The sequence below is a fragment of the Nomascus leucogenys genome, chromosome 4 (genome assembly GCF_006542625.1).
Source record: "Nomascus leucogenys isolate Asia chromosome 4, Asia_NLE_v1, whole genome shotgun sequence".
In the NCBI taxonomy this organism is placed as follows: Eukaryota; Metazoa; Chordata; class Mammalia; order Primates; family Hylobatidae; genus Nomascus; species Nomascus leucogenys.
In genome coordinates, this window is record NC_044384.1 from 76,112,844 (window position 1) to 76,125,787 (window position 12,944).

Consider the following 12,944-nt stretch of genomic DNA (forward strand, 5'->3'; position numbering starts at 1 on the left):
CTATTTAATAAGTTTACCCAATGGTTATCAATGGCAGGGAGGAGAGTGAAGGCAGAGAGTTTCCCCCAGGCTCCTTATCTGCAGAGATAGCACAGCTGGTGTATTCATGGGCTTAGACCATAGCTCCTAACAGGTGACCCTTTTTCAAAACTCTTTCTTCAGTGCCCATAACCTTTCTCTCTTCTTGTATGATTAAGGATAGAGGTGGTAACAGCGCTCAGAAGTTATTAGTTCTAGGGTGTATTAGTAAGGGTTCTCCAGAGAGACAGAACCAACAGGAGATAGATAGATAGATGATAGATAGATAGATAGATAGATAGATAGATAGATAGATAGATAGATGATAGATAGATAGACAGACAGACATAGAGGTTTACAAGAGGGGGTTTATTATGAAAATTGGCTCACATGATTAAGGAGGCTGAGAAGTCCCACAAAAGGCAGACTGTATACCGGAGACCCTAGAATTCCAGTAGCGTGGTTCAGTCCAAGTTCAAAGGGCTGAGAACCCAAGAGGCTTGTGGTGAAAATCCTGGAGTTAAAAAGCTAGACAGCCTGGAGTTCTGATATCCAAGGACAGGAGGAGGGGTATATCCCAGCTCCAGAATAGAGACAAACCAATTCACATGTCCTCTGTTTTTGTTCTGTCTGGGCCCCCAGTTGATTGGATGGTGTCAACCTGCATTAATTGCAGATCTTCCTCATTTAATCCATTCTGTCTCACATGCCAAGTTTGTCTAGAAACACCCTCACAGACATACCTTAAAATGATGATTTATTATTTCTCTAGGTATGCCTTAATCCAGCCAAGTTGATACCTAAAATTAACCATTAAATAGGCTTATTCCCAGAATTTCCTTGGAATTACCTACATCACATATGTTTCTTGGTAGTAATGCCTTTATTAAACCCTGCTCAAATGAACCAATTTTAATGAGCATCTTTACTTGCAAGATTTGTGACTACCACTGGTCCTAGAAGTAGTCCAAGAAGATATTCACATGGGATTGGGTTGTTTACATATTTGAAGATTAGGTGGAGAAACATGTGATGGACAGAAATGAGACATTAATAATGTATGATATCCTGTGACATCAAATTTACTTAAATGATCACCAGTGGCATCATAGTATGAAGGGCAGATCAAGGGCAAGGCAATGAGAGATAAATTTACTGTGACAAAGGGCATGAATATAGCTGGATTTGCTGAAATTAAAATCTGTTACCATCCAACTGAAAAAACAAACAGGAAGTCAAAATGATTCTTATCTTCTGTAGTCCTTGGAAAAATATAGTTAAAAACAAGTACTATGGGCCAGGCGTGGTGGCACATGCCTATAATCCCAGTGCTTTGGGAGGACAAGGCAGGAGAATCGCTTGAGGCCAGACTAGCCTGGGCAACATAGTGAGACCTTCATCTCTACAAAAAATAAAAAATTAGCCACATGTGGTGGTGTGCACCTGTAGTCTCAGCCACTCAGAATGCTGAGCTGAGAGGATCATGTGAGCCTGGGGATGTGAGGCTGCAGTGAGCTATGATTTCACCACATCACTCCAGCCCGAGTGACAGAGCAACACTCTGTCCCCAGAAAAAAAAAATGCTATGTCCTGATTGCTGGCATTGCAAAGATGTAGCCCAAATAAATGCTTAATGTCGGCAGGTATTTAATGAGAAAGATGTGATGTCCTGAGACATAGGATTGAGGGCATTTAGGCCGAGAAAGACAAGTCTGAGAATTCTGAACCTCAAATTCTCTTGAGCCTCTCTTTAAAAATAGTTTTTCCCCCCAGAACCTAAGAGAACAAGGACTTTCCCTGGATGAATACATTTTATTGACTGCACCTGAAAGAGCAGATCACATGCTGTTACCATTCTCCTCAATGCCCAATCCCATCATCCCACGTTGCTTCTGGACTCCTGATGAAACTTAAAAATCATCATTGCCCAGACAGTGAGATATCAAATCTGATCTGGTAGGCTGGGCATAGTGGCTTACGCCTGTAATCCCAGTGCTTTGAGAGGCTGAGGCGGGCGGATCATGAGGTCAGGAGTTCGAGACCTGCCTGGTCAACATGGTGAAATTCTGTTTCTACTAAAAATACAAAAAATTAGCCAGGCATGGTGGCAGACACCTGTAATCCCACCTACTCAGGAGGCCGAGGCAGGAGAATTGCTTGAACCTGGGTGGCGGAGGTTGCAGTGAGCCAAGATCACACCACTGCACTCCAGCCTGGACAATAGAGTGAGACTCTGTCTCAAAAAAAAAAAAAATCTGATCTGGTAATATTTACAGGACCTTATCAATTTCTATTGGCAAGTGTCTGGGGAACAAGTTCAGGAATGGATTCTTAGACATGGGACCAAAGAGAAAAAAATATTAAGTTTCATATGGCCAAGTTGATTGACATGGGCATATTCACCAAGGATTTGAGATTTAATGTGATCACCTGAGTTCCTGGAATAATGGCAATAATTTTCTAAGCTGTTTAACTGAATGTTAAACTGAAAGCGGTTATAGTTATGTGAAGGAGGCCAGCCCCTCCACACCTGTGGGTGTATCTCGTCAGGTGGGACAAGAGACTGAGAAAAGAAATAAGACACAGAAACAAAGTATAGAGAAACAACAGTGGGCCCAGGAGACTGGCACTCAGCATACCAAGGACTTGCACCGGCACCGGTCTTTGAGTTCCCTTCGGTTTTTATTGATTATTATTTTCACTATCTCAGCAAGAGGAATGAGGTAGGAGAGCAGGGTGATAATAGGGAGACGGTCAGCAAAAAAACATGTGAGCAAAAGAGTCTGTGTCATAATTAAGTTCAAGGGGAGGTGCTATGCCTGGATGTGCACATAGGCCAGATTTATGTTTCTCTACGCCCAAACATCTCAGTGGAGTAAAGAATAACAAAGCAGCATTGCTGCCAACATGTCTCGCCTGCTGCCACAGGGCGGTTTTTCTTCTATCTCAGAATAGAACAAAGGTGCAATTGGGTTTTATACCGAGACATTCAGTTCCCAAGGACAGGCAAGAGACGGTGGCCTTCCTCTATCTCAACTGCAAGAGACTTTGCTCTTTTACTAATCCACCTCAGCACAGACCCCTACGGGTGTGGGGCTGGGGGCGATCAGGACTTTCCCATCCCACGAAGCCATATTTCAGACTATCACATGGGGAGAAACCTTGGACAATACCCGGCTTTCCAGGGCAGAGGTCCCTGCAGCTTTTCGCAGTGCATTGTGCCTCTGGTTTATTGAGACTAGAGAATGGTGATGACTTTTACCAAGCATACTGCCTGTAAACATTTTGTTAACAAGGCACATCCTGCACAGCCCTAGATCTCTTAAACCGTGATTCCATACAACACATATTTTTGTGAGCTCGAGGTTGGGGCAAAGAGGTTGGGACAAAGTGGCTGGGGCAAAGTTACAGATTAACAGCATCTCAGGGCAAAGCAATTGTTCAGGGTGCAGGTCAAAATGAAATTTCTTATATCTTCCCTTTCTCTATAGACACAGTAACAGTCTGATCTCTCTTTCTTTCCTCTACAGTTATGGTGGTAAAAATGTTTGATCAACATGACAGACTACTGAAGATGATGTCTGAAAGTATATAAAGATAGATATATTGTAACTGATGCCATATGGGTAATCACTCTGTCACTGCCTAACTAACCATCACCGCCTGCTACACCCACCCCCCACCACAATCTCTCATCTGGCTCACCCTAGGGTTCCGGGGACCTCATTTTATTAATGCATTAAGGAATACACTGTTGACAAAGTCATTGTCATTGTTGGAAAGCTCTGCAGGGCTCCCATTGTAGGCTAGGGATGATGATGAGTAAAACTGCTGTGGAATTAGGTTTCCAGGGTAGTAGAAACTGGTTTATGGTGCGTAACTGTCAGAGATAAAATGGAAGCAATTTCCCATATATACTGCAGGATGTAGGTGGTAATCAGGTATTTTGTTGTGCAGACATCTCTAGCAACGTCTTATGGATTTGGTGGATGCTAAGTAATGAATTATATGGCTAACAAACCAAGGTGCTTTTTTCTTATAAAAAGGAAATATTTTATTTGTACAGGAATATAAAAGAAGTCAATTTCCTCTAGTAGAGAAACACAAGCTCATAAAATTCTCCCACCTATGCTCAGCTATTTCACAACTACTGAAACCATAGATTGAAAAAGAGGCTAGAACCGTTTGTGAAAAGTCTCTGAAACTTAGCCACGGGTATACAGTCTGTGTTGCTTAATGATGGGAAAATGTTCTGAGAAATGCATTGTTAGATGGTTTAATTATTGTGCAAACATCATAAAGTATAATTACACAAACCTAGATGGTGCAACCTACTACACACTTAGGCTGTATGGTATAGCCCATCGCTCCTATACTAAAACCTGTACAGCAGGTTACTGCATTAAACACCGTAGACAATTGTAACTTAATGATAAATGTTTGTGTATCTAAACATAGAAAATGCACAGTAAAACTACTGTAGCACACTTGGCATGAATGGAGCTTGCAAGACTGGAAGTTGCTCTGGGTGAGTCAGTGAGAGTGATGAGTGAATGTGAAAGCCTATGATGTCACTGTACACTAATGTATACTTTATAAATACTAGACAGGGTACACCCAATTTATACAAACATTTTTATTTCTTCAGTGATTAATTAACCTTAGTTTACTGTACTTTTTTAACTTTATAAACTTTTAAATATTTTTAAACTTTTTGACTCTTTGTAGTAACACTTAAAACACATATTGTACAGCATTAGAAAAATATTGTCTTTCTTTACATCCTCATTCTATAAGTTTTTTATTTTAAAAATTATTTATTTATTTTTGCCTTTTTTTTTTTGTTAAAAACTAGACACAAACACACAAATTAGCCTAGGCTTACACAAAGTCAGGATCATCAATATCACTGACTTCCACCTCCACATCTTGTTTTACCGGATGGTCTTCAGGGTCAATAACACGCATGGAGCTGTCATTTCCTATGGTAACAATGCCTTCTTCTGGAATACCTGCTGAAGGACCTGCCTGCGGCTGTCTTATGGTTTACTTTTTTATTTAAGTAAAAAAAGCATTCTCTAAAATAATGATTAAAAGTATAGCATGACAAATAAATAAGCTGGTACATGGTCACTTATTATCATCATCAAGTATTATATATTGTGCATAATTGTAGGTGCTATACTTTAAAATGACTGTCAGTGTAGTAGGTTTGTTTACAGCAGCATCACCACAAACATGTGAATAATGCATTGCACTATAATGTTACAAGGGTTATGACGTCACTAGGTGACAAATTTTCACGCTCCATTATAATGTTATGGGGACACTGTCATATATGCAGTTGAGTATTGACAGGAATGTCATTCTGAAGGGCATGACTGTACTTACATCTTTCTCCAAGCATTTTCACAGAGTAATCCTACACTCTGAAAAACACATCCCAGACCTTTTGGGTATTGTTGGATATTGGCTTTGGACTGACACTAATGTCTAGAGGTGGGAAAATGCCAGTGAGGTACATTCTCACCAGTGTGGCTAATGAAAGCAATTTGAAAGACTATTTTGGCCTGAGTGCATCTCTAGATGGGTGCAATGGCATCAAGTATGTAGATCATGATTATCTACCGAGGCCCGAAAATTATACTGGGTATAGATACAAAGAATGAAGCAAAATCTTCATTTTAGTTTCCTTTCTCTGACACTTGAAATGAGAATTATCATTGTTGAAAGGTTCACATGCAAATGAAGTTCTTGAAATTGCTCCCTGAAGACACTCTCTGTGATAATAGTAAAGAAAATTCAGCATCACATCCCTGAGAGAAGTGCTTTTTGATGGAATCCCCAAGGCTTCATGCCTGAGTTCTGGAAACAAAGAGAAAAGAAATACTTTGTCAAGCAAAATGACATCTTTTTATCTTTGAATATCTTTTATCTTTGAATCTTTGAATCTCTGAAAACCTACAAGTCATCCCTTTATTGTACCATGGGAAAAGTGTATCACCGTTACAAATGGATTTGAAGAGAAATTCCTCCATCCAGCTCACCCCATGCTCATTCATGCAAGCCCACTCTGGAAGTTCAGAATGGAGGAAAGACTGATAGAAGGCAAGGGACAGAGATCATGACAAAACACCCTAGGTTTGTGAGGGACCACACATGCAGTGCTAGCAGACAGAGCTGCTCAGGGAAAGTTTGTCCTGCGGTAGGGGCCAGAAGTCATTTTGCAGAAAGATAGAAAGAAGGACCAAGGACTGCATATATCTAACATATGGGTGACTCTTCTGTGATTAAGGATATCTCATTAAACAGACAAGAAAGATGAGATCTGGGTAGTTTCTACCACTGTAGGTAGAAATGGAATCAGAGGCTTTGCAGTTGTCATTTAATTGTGGCCCCATTATAAATCACTAGCCCCTCTCACCAACCGAACACCAATCTGACAACTTTACAAGATAATGGGTCAGGTTTTTTTGCAGGATACATAAAGGTCATACATTACAGCCTTTCTCTCTAGGCACATCTTCTGCTACTCACCACCACCATGCCCTTGTTAGTGCTGACTCACAGAACTCTGTGCTGTTACCTGGAAAAACCTCCAGTTTTACCACTTGTAACGTTTGTCTGCAGTTTTCTTTTTTTTGTTATGTACTTTGCTGGCTTTTGTATCAGAGTGATGTTGGCCTCATAAAATGAGGTAGGGAGGATTCCTTCTTTCTCAATCTTTTGGAATAGTTTCAGTAGGATTGGTATTAATTCTTCTTTGAATGTCTGGGAGAATTCAACTGGCTCTGGACATTTTTCTCATTGGCAATTTTTTTTTATTACTGATTCCATCTCACTGCTTGTTATTGGCCTGTTTCTATTTCTTCCTAATTCAAGCTGGGAGAGTCGTATGTTTCCAGGAATTTATCCATTTCCTCTAGATTTTCTAGTTAATGTGCATAGAGATGCTTGTAGTTGTCTTGAATGATCTTTAGTATTTCTGTGGTGTTGGTTGTAATGTCTCCATTTTCATTTCTAATTGAGCTTATTTGAAACTTCTCTCACAGGCCAACATTCAAATTCAGGAAACACATAGAACACCACAAAGATACTCCTCGAGAAGAGCAACCCCAAGACACGTAATTGTCATATTCATCAAGGTTGAAATGAAGGAAAAAGTGTTAAGGGCAGCCAGAGAGAAAGGTCAAGTTACCCACAAAGGGAAGCCCAGCAGACTAACAGTGGATTGGATCTCTTGGCAAAAATCCTACAAGCCAGAAGACAGTGTGGGCCAATATTCAACATTCTTAAAGAAAAGAATATTCAACCTAGAATTTCATATCCAGCCAAATTAAGCTTCATAAGTGAAGGAGAAATAAAATCCTTTACAGACAAGCAAATGCTGAGAGATTTTGTCACCACTAAGCCTGCCTTACAAGAGCTCCTGAAAGAAGCATTAAACATGGAAAAGAACAACCAGTACCAGCCACTGCAAAAACATGCCAAATTGTAAAGACCATCAATGTTACGAAGAAACTGCACCAATAAACAGGCAAAATAACCAGTGAACATCATAATGACAGGATCAAATTCACACATAACAATATTAACCTTAAATGTAAATGGGCTAAACACTGCAATTAAAAGACATAGACTGGCAAATTAGATAAAGAGTCAAGACCCATCAGTGTGCTGTACTCAGGAGACCCATCTAATGTGCAAAGACACACATAGGCTCAAAACAAAGGGATTGAGGAAGACCTACCAAGCAAATGGAAAGCAAAAAAAAAAAAAAAAAAAAAAAGCAGGGGTTGCAATCCTAGCCTCTGATGAAACAGACTTTAAACCAACTAAAATCAAAAGAGACAAAGAAGGCCACTACATAATGGTAAAGGGATCAATTCAACAAGAAGAGCTAACTGTCCTAAATATATATGCACCCAATACAAGAGCACCCAGATTCATAAAGCAAGTCCTTAGAGACCTACAACAAGACTTAGACTCCCACACAATAATAAGGGGAGACTTTAACACCCCACTGTCAATATTAGAGAGATCAATGAGACGGAAGGTTAACAAGGATATCCAGGACCTGAACTCAGCTCTGCAACAATAGACATCTACAGAACTCTCCACCCCAAATCAACAAATGTACACTCTTCTCAGCACCATGTCACACTTATTCTAAAATTGACCACATAATTGGAAGTAAAGCACTCCTCGGCAAATGTAAATGAACAGAAATCACAACAAACAGTCTCTCAGACCACGGTGCAATCAAATTAGAACTCAGGATTAAGAAACTCACTCAAAACCGTACAACTACATGGAAAGTGAACAACCTGCCCCTGAAGGACTACTGGGTAAATAACGAAATGAAGGCAGAAATAAAGATGTTATTTGAAACCAATGAGAACAAAGACACAATGTACCAGAATCTCTGGGACACATTTAAAGCAGTGTGTAGAGGGAAATTGATTGAACTAAATGCCCACAAGAGAAAGCAGGAAAGATCTAAAATTGACACCCTAACATCACAATTAAAAGAACTAGAGAAGCAAGAGCAAACACATTCAAAAGCTACCAGAAGGCAAGAAATAACTAAGATCAGAGCAGAACTGAAAGAGATAGAGACACAAAAAATCCTTCAAAAAAATCAATGAATCCAGGAGCTGGTTTTTTGAAAAGAGAAACAAAATTGATAGACTGCTAGCAAGACTAATAAAGAAGAAAAGGGAGAAAAATCAAATAGACGCAATAAAAACTGATAAAGGGAATATCACCACTGGTCCCACAGAAATACAAACTACCATCAGAGAATACTATAAACACCTCTATGCAAATAAACTAGAAAATCTAGATGAAATGGATAAATTTCTGGACATATACACCATCCCAAGACTAAACCAGGAAGAAGCTGAATCTCTGAATAGACCAATAACAGTCTCTGAAACTTAGGTGATAATTTATAGCCTACCAACCAAAAAAAAATCCAGGACCAGAAGCATTCACAGCCAAATTCTACCAGAGGTACAAAGAAGAACTAGTACCATTCCTTCTGAAACTATTCCAATCAATAGAAAAAGAGGGAATCCTCCCTAACTCCTTTTATGAGGCCAATATCATCCTGATATGAAAGCCTGGAAGAGACACAACAAAAAAAGAGAATTTTAGACCAATATCCCTGATGAACATTGATGCAAAAATCCTCAATAAAATACTGGCAAACCGAATCCAGCAGCACATCAAAAAGCTTCTCCAGCATGATCAAGTCAGCTTCCTGCTTGGGATGCAAGGCTGGTTCAACATATGCAAACCAGTAAATGTAATCCATCACATAAACAGAACCAATGACAAAAACCACATGATTATCTCAATAGATGCAAAAAGGACTTCAACAAAATTCAACAGCCCTTCATGCTAAAAACTCTCAATAAACTAGGTATTGATGGAATGTATCTCAAAATAATAAGAGCTATTTATGACAAAAACTGGAAGCATTCCCTTTGAAAACCAGCACAAGACAGGGATGCCCTCTCTCACCACTCCTATTCAACATAGTGTTAGAAATTCTGGCCAGGGCAATCACGCAAGAGAAAGAAATAAAGCGATTCAGTCAGGAAATGAAGAAGTCAGATTGTCCCTCTTTGCAGATGACATGATTGTATATTTAGAAAATCCCATTATCTCAGCCCCAAATCTCCTTAGGCTGATAAGCAACTTCAGCAAAGTCTCAGGATACAAAATCAATGTGCAAAAATCACAAGTATTCCCACACACCATTAACAAACAAAGAGCCAAATCATGAGTGAACTCCCATTCACAATTGCTTCAAAGAGAATAGAATACCTAGGAATCCAACTTACAAGGGATGCGAAGGACCTCTTCAAAGAGAACTACAAACTACTGCTCAATGAAATAAAAGAGGACACAAACAAATGGAAAAATGTTCCATGCTCATGGATAGGAAGAATCAATATCATGAAAATGGCCATACTGCCCAAAGTAATTTATAGATTCAATGCTATCTCCATCAAGCTACCAATGACTTTCTTCACAGAATTGGAAAAAACTACTTTAAAGTTCATATGGAACCAGAAAAGAGCCTATATTGCCAAGACAATCCTAAGCAAAAAGAACAAAGCTGGAGGCACCATGCTACCTGACTTCAAACTATACTACAAGGCTACAGTAACCAAAACAGCATGGTACAGGTACCAACACAGATATATAGACCAATGGAACAGAACAGAAGCCTCAGAAATAACACCACACATCTACAACCACCTGATCTTTGACAAATCTGACAAAAACAATAAATGGGGAAAAGATTCCCCAGTTAATAAGTGGTTCTGGGAAAACTGGCTAGCCATATGTAGAAAGCTGAAACTGAATCTCCCTTCCTTACACTTTATACAAAAATTAATTCAAGATGGATTAAAGACTTAAATGTTAAACCTAAAACCATAAAAACCCTGGAAGAGAACCTAGGCAATACCATTCAGGACATAGGCATGGGCAAGAACTTCATGGCTAAAACACCAAAAGCAATGGTAACAAAAGCCAAAATAGACAAATGGGATTTAAGCAAACTAAAGAGCTTCTGCCCTGCAAAAGAAACTACCATCAGAGTGAAAAGGCAGCCTACAGAATGGGAGAAAATTTTAGCAATCTATCCATCTGACAAAGGGCTAATATCCAGAATCTACAAAGAACTCCAACAAATTTACAAGAAAAAAACAAACAACCCCATCAAAAAGTGGGCACAGGATATGAACAGACACTTCTCAAAAGAAGACATCTATGCAGCCAACAGACACATGAAAAAATGCTCATCGTCACTGGCCATCAGAGAAATGCAAATCAAAACCACAACGAGATACCATCTCACACCAGTTAGAATGGCGATCATTAAAAAGTCAGGAAACAACAGATGCTGGAGAGGGTGTGGAGAAATAGGAATGCTTTTACACTGTTGGTGGGACTGTAAATTAGATCAACCATTGTGGAAGACAGTGTGGCGATTCCTCAAGGATCTAGAACCAGAAATACCATTTGACCCAGCCATCCCATTACTGGGTATATACCCAAAGGATTATAAATCATGCTACTATAAAGACACATGCACATATATGTTTATTGCAGTACTATTTGCAATAGCAAAGACTTGGAACCAAGTCAAATGTCCATCGATGATTGACTGGATTAAGAAAATGTGGCACATATACACCATGGAATACTATGCAGCCATAAAAAAGGATGAGTTCATGTCCTTAGCAGTTACATGGATGAAGCTGGAAACCATCCTTCTCAGCAAACTATCACAAGGACAGAAAAGCAAACACCACATGTCTCACTCATAGGTGGGAATTGAACAATTAGATCACTTGGACACTGGGTGGGGAACATCACACACTGAGGCCTGTCAGGAAGTGGTGGGCTGGGGGATGGATAGCATTAGGAGAAGGACCTAATGTAAATGATGAGTTGATGGGTGCAGCAAACCAACATGGCACATTTAGACCTATGTATCAAACCTGCATGTTGTGCACATGTACTCTAGAACTGAAAGTATAATTTTAAAAAAAAAGGAAAAAAAAGAGAAACTTCTCTCTTCTTAGTTAATAGCTAATGGTCTAGCAATTTTGTTTATCTTTTCAAAAAACCACTTTTTTAGTTTGAATTTCATTTAGTTCTGCTCTGATCTTTGTTATTTCTTTTCTTCTGCTAGCTTTGGGTTTGGTTTGTTCTTGTTTCTCTACTTCCTTGAGATGTAACATTAGGTTGTCAGTTTGTGATCTTTCAGACAGAGTAACATATGCATTTAGCACTATAAACTTTCCTCTTAGGACTATTGTTGCTGCATCCCAGAGGTTTTGATAATTTGTGTCACTGTTGTCATTAATTTTGAAGAATTTTGAAGAATTTTCAATGTTGATTCCTTTGTTAAACCAAAAATCATTCAGGAGCTGATTGTTTAATTTCCATGTGTTTATTTAGTTTTGAGGATTCCTATTGGAATTGATTTCTAGTTTTGTTCTCTTGTGATCTGAGAAGATACTTGATATGATTCTGATATTTTTACATTTGTTAAGACTTGCTTGTGGCCTATCATATGGTCTACCTTGGAGAATGTTCCATATGCTAATGAGAAGAATGTATATTCAGCTCTTGGGTAGAATGTTCTGTAAGTATCTGTTAGGTTCAATTTTTTTTCTGGAGTTCAGTTTAAAGCCCAGTGTTTCTTTGTTGATTTTCTGCCTAGATAATCTGTCTAGTATTGTCACCAGAGTACTGAAGTTCCCCACTACTATTGTGTTGCTCACTGTCTCTTTTCTTAGGTCTAGTAGTAATTTTTTTATGAGTCTAGGAGCTCCAGAGTTAGGTGCATTCATATTTATAATTGTTACATCTTCTTGTTGGATTGATCCTTTTATTGTTATGTAATGACCTTCTTCATCTTTTTTTTTTTTTTTTTTTTTTTTTTTTTACTGTTGTTGCTTTAAAGTCTGTTTTATCTGATATAGGAATAGCTATTCCTGCTTGTTTGCTTTTGGTGTACATTTGCATGGAATATCTTTTTCATCTCTTTACCTTGAGTCTGTAAGAATCCTTACATGCTAGGTGTCTCTCTTAAAGACAGCAGATGTTTGGTTTGTGATTTTTAAAAATTTATTCTGCCTTTCTCTGATGGCCAGTGATGATGAGCATTTTTTCGTGTGTTTTTTGGCTGCATAAATGTCTTCTTTTGAGAAGTGTCTGTTCATGTCCTTCGCCCACTTTTTGATGGGGTTGTTTGTTTTTTTCTTGTAAATTTGTTTGAGTTCATTATAGATTCTGGATATTAGCCTCAAAACCACAATGAGATACCATCTCACACAGGTTAGAATGGTGATCATTCAAAAGTCAGGAAACAACAGGTGCTGGAGAGGATGTGGAGA